This window comes from Lampris incognitus, chromosome 3, assembly GCF_029633865.1.
Source record: "Lampris incognitus isolate fLamInc1 chromosome 3, fLamInc1.hap2, whole genome shotgun sequence".
In the NCBI taxonomy this organism is placed as follows: Eukaryota; Metazoa; Chordata; class Actinopteri; order Lampriformes; family Lampridae; genus Lampris; species Lampris incognitus.
In genome coordinates, this window is record NC_079213.1 from 115712323 (window position 1) to 115717322 (window position 5000).

Sequence of the window (5000 nt, forward strand, 5' to 3'; positions counted from 1 at the left end):
ATTAACTAACAGTGGCGGCGGTGGTGTGCTTTTCTCTAAGGGTTTCAGTCCCTCTTCTTCTGAGGTAGAAGACATAGTGTGTGGTCACATTCTAAAAGTCACAGTACAATATGAGGGTGCGAAATTGATTTTTGTGAATGTTTATGCCCCAGTTTCGGGCGTTGAGAGAATGAGACTGCTGAACACCTTATGTGATGTAATTCACCATTGTACCGATTTCTTTTTGTTTCTGGGAGGTGATTTCAATTGCACGGAAAATGCCAAACTAGACAGGAACCATCTAGAGCCTCATCCCGCTTCATCTGCTAAACTTAAGCGGTTGATTGAAACCCATGGCCTACAGGATGTTTGGAGAGGTTTTTACAAGAGTGACAGGCAGTACACGTGGAGTCACTCCAAGGATAATTTGTTATCTCTGGCCAGACTTGATCGTTTTTATTGCTTCAAACATAATTTTGGTATCTTTAAATCAAGTCAAATAACTCCTGTTGGTTTTTCTGACCATTGTCTTGTTCAGTGCTCTTTTTTCATTCAGCATGTTAAAGTACGGAGTGCATATTGGCATTTTAACACTGGTCTTCTACATGATAGAACTTTCAGAGAGGCTGTTGAGTTTCTTTGGGCTTTGCATGGAAAAAGCAAGACCACTTTTTCTTCATTACAGCAATGGTGGGATGTAGGAAAGAGCAAGATAAGACAATTATGTCAGGAGTGTACTCGCAATGTCACCAAGTACATTACCAGATCTCTTAAAGAACTGGAGATTGAAGTAGTAGAGTTACAGGGTTTAGTGGATTCTACAAGAAATCAAGGGCATATTGAAGCCCTTAAAGCTAAAAAGGCTGCCTTAGCCAACCTGTTGGGCACTACAGCACAGGGAGCTCTGGTCCGTTCACGTTTCATGAATGTGTCTCAAATGGATGCCCCATCACAGTTTTTTTTTGGTTTGGAGCGAAGGAATGGTCAGAGGAAGATCATTCATTCGTTACGCTCTGGCGATGGAACCACAATAACGGGAACCCCTGAGATCCGCAGATATGCCACCTCCTTCTATAACGACCTGTTTAAAAGTGAATTTGTGGAGGATGCAGAGTTGGCCAGTTCTTTTTATGCTGGGCTTCCTCAGGTGGACGGGGATACCAATGCGGTGTTAGATGCAGAACTGTCTCTGAATGAACTGTACACTGCTCTCATGAGCCTGGGCAATTGTAAAGCACCTGGCATTGATGGCCTGCCCGTTGAATTTTATAAGTCTTTCTGGTCTGTGGTCGGCAAAGATTTGCTGGAGGTGCTTCAGGACAGTTTGTGCAGAGGACAGCTACCGCTGAGCTGTAGAAGGGCAGTTATCACTTTGCTGCCGAAAAAGGGGGATCTACAAGACCTGAAGAACTGGAGACCTGTATCTCTGCTGTGTGGGGACTATAAAATCCTCTCTAAAGTTTTAGCTTCTAGACTTAGAGAGGTGATGAGTAAGGCCATTCATGTTGACCAGACTTACTGTGTGCCCGGCAGGTTAATAAGTGACAATATCACACTAATTGGGCACGTTTTGGAACTCTCTGGGTCATTGGGTGTAGATACTGGTCTCATTTCCATAGACCAGGAAAAGGCTTTTGACCGGGTTGAACACAAGTACCTGTGGCAGACGCTAAATGCCTTTGGGTTCAGCCCAGGTTTCATAGCCAAGATCCAGGTACTGTACCGTGACATTGTGAGTATACTGAAAATTAATGGTGGTTTGGCTGCACCTTTCATTGTACAGAGGGGAGTACGTCAAGGATGCGCACTCTCTGGAATGCTGTACTCCCTTTCCATTGAGCCTTTCCTTCACAAACTCAGGGAAAAACTCTCAGGTGTTTTTTTCCCAGGTTGTACCACAGCTGTGAAGGTCTCAGCATATGCGGATGACGTTATGATAATGATTAACAAACAGAGTGATATTGATACCTTGGAGGGGACTGTATGTCTTTTCAATAGTTTGTCATCTGCTAAGGTAAACTGGGAAAAAAGTGAAGCCGTGATGGTTGGGAAAAGGCCACTTGACAATTTAGTTCTACCGGGAGGGCTGATTTGGAAAAAAGGAGGGATAAAGTACTTGGGAGTTTATTTGGGTGAAGAATCTGTGTTAGAAAAGAACTGGGAGAACATTTTAGAAAAAATAGAGGGCCGGCTTAAAAGGTGGAAGTGGCTCCTGCCAAGCATGTCTTACAGAGGGAGGACGCTTGTAATCAACAATCTAGTATCCTCCTCATTATGGCACAGATTAGTTTGTGTTGACCCCCCTTCAAATTTACTTGCAAGAATTCAAGCTGTTTTAGTTGATTTTTTTTGGGATAATTTACATTGGATTCCCCAGGCTGTCCTTTTTCTCCCAAAGGAGGAAGGAGGACAAGGACTTGCACATTTGGCCAGTAGAGGCGCTGCGTTCCGCCTTCAATTCCTCCAGAGACTGCTTTATGGCCCGAAAGACTTGGTGTGGAGACCACTGGCACACATAGTGTTGCAGAAGTTTGGTGGTTTGGGACTGCATGACTCACTGTTCCTCATGGATTTGAAGACTGTGAAGTTCCAAACCCTGCCACCTTTCTACCGCGCTGTCTTCACAGTGTGGAAGATGGTGGTGAAAGAGAGGACAAAGCAATGCGACTCCCTGTACTGGTTGTTGAGGGAGCCTGTGGCGCATGGAGGACGTCTGAACACCCCCTGCTGGGCAGGATCGGCAGTCACAGAAGTGTTTTGCAGAGCAGGTTTCTAACCCTTGAATCGGTGGTGAACACTGCTGGACCTGACCTGAGCAACGCAGCTGCTCTTGCGGCTGGTCTGGGAGTGCGTTCTGTGAGGATCATCAACAGGCTGCTTGACCACTGGAGACGCTGTCTGACGAGACATGAATCCGTCCTGTTAAATGAATACAGCAATGGTTTGATCGTGCCTAATGTAGATGATCCTTTTCCTTGTTTAAGTATTCGTCCCAGCTTTGATGACTGTTCAGGTTTTTTTTTACTGAGAAGAGAAGTACTTTTCTAAATTTAGAAGAAGCAAAAGGCAAATTACTGTATGGAACGATGGTTAAATGTCTAAACAAGGGTAAACTACACGACCGTGTCAACACACCTTGGCGAAGTCATCTGGGCTTGGGAGTCGATGTCAGACCTGCTTGGAGGGGTTTATATAAACCACCATTAACAAAGAAGGTTGCTGACTTGCAGTGGAGGATTGTGCATGGGATAGTAGCAGTTAATGCTTTTCTCTCTGTTATGGGTCAGGGTGTGAGTGATAAATGTATTTTTTGCCCTTACAAAGAAACTGTTTTCCACTGTTACCTGGAGTGGGTGCGCCTGGTACCACTGTTCATGTTGTTGGAGAGTTTATTCAGAAAGGTAGGGGAGGTTTTCTCCAAGCACACTTTCATTCTGGGGTTTGTGTATAAACGTACTGTGAAAGACAAATGTCAACTGATGAATTTCATCCTGGGACAAGCGAAACTGGCCATATACACTACCGTTCAAAAGTTTGGGATCACATTGAAATGTCCATATTTTTGAAGGAAAAGCACTGTACTTTTCAATGAAGATAACTTTAAACTAGTCTTAACTTTAAAGAAATACACTCTATACATTGCTAATGTGGTAAATGACTATTCTAGCTGCAAATGTCTGGTTTTTGGTGCAATATCTACATAGGTGTATAGAGGCCCATTTCAAGCAACTATCACTCCAGTGTTCTAATGGTACAATGTGTTTGCTCATTGGCTCAGAAGGCTAATTGATGATTAGAAAACCCTTGTGCAATCATGTTCACACATCTGAAAACAGTTTAGCTCGGTACAGAAGCTACAAAACTGACCTTCCTTTGAGCAGATTGAGTTTCTGGAGCATCACATTTGTGGGGTCAATTAAACGCTCAAAATGGCCAGAAAAAGAGAACTTTCATCTGAAACTCGACAGTCTATTCTTGTTCTTAGAAATGAAGGCTATTCCATGCGAGAAATTGCTAAGAAATTAAAGATTTCCTACACCGGTGTGTACTACTCCCTTCAGAGGACAGCACAAACAGGCTCTAACCAGAGTAGAAAAAGAAGTGGGAGGCCGCGTTGCACAACTGAGCAAGAAGATAAGTACATTAGAGTCTCTAGTTTGAGAAACAGACGCCTCACAGGTCCCCAACTGGCATCTTCATTAAATAGTACCCGCAAAACACCAGTGTCAACATCTACAGTGAAGAGGCGGCTGCGGGATTCTGGGCTTCAGGGCAGAGTGGCAAAGAAAAAGCCATATCTGAGACTGACCAATAAAAGAAAAAGATTAAGATGGGCAAAAGAACACAGACATTGGACAGAGGAAGACTGGAAAAAAGTGTTGTGGACGGATGAATCCAAGTTTGAGGTGTTTGGATCACAAAGAAGAACGTTTGTGAGACGCAGAACAAATGAAAAGATGCTGGAAGAATGCCTGACGCCATCTGTTAAGCATGGTGGAGGTAATGTGATGGTCTGGGGTTGCTTTGGTGCTGGTAAGGTGGGAGATTTGTACAGGGTAAAAGGGATTCTGAATAAGGAAGGCTATCACTCCATTTTGCAACGCCATGCCATACCCAGTGGACAGCGCTTGATTGGAGCCAATTTCATCCTACAACAGGACAATGACCCTAAACACACCTCCAAATTGTGCAAGAACTATTTAGAGCAGAAGCAGGCAGCTGGTATTCTATCGGTAATGGAGTGGCCAGCGCAGTCACCAGATCTGAACCCCATTGAGCTGTTGTGGGAGCAGCTTGACCGTATGGTACGCAAGAAGTGCCCATCCAACCAATCCAACTTGTGGGAGCTGCTTCTGGAAGCGTGGGGTGCAATTTCTCCAGATTACCTCAACAAATTAACAGCTAGAATGCCAAAGGTCTGCAATGCTGTAATTGCTGCAAATGGAGGATTCTTTGACGAAAGCAAAGTTTGATGTAAAAAAAATCTTATTTCAAATACAAATCATTATTTCTAACCTTGT

The 5000-nt window shown here is 44.0% G+C and overlaps 1 protein-coding gene across 1 annotated transcript in view; it reads left to right on the forward strand.

Annotated features, from left to right (window-relative positions):
* Window positions 1-5000, forward strand: part of LOC130109979 (ephrin-A2-like) — a 204273-nt gene that overhangs the window by 198583 nt on the left and 690 nt on the right. The window lies entirely within an intron of this gene.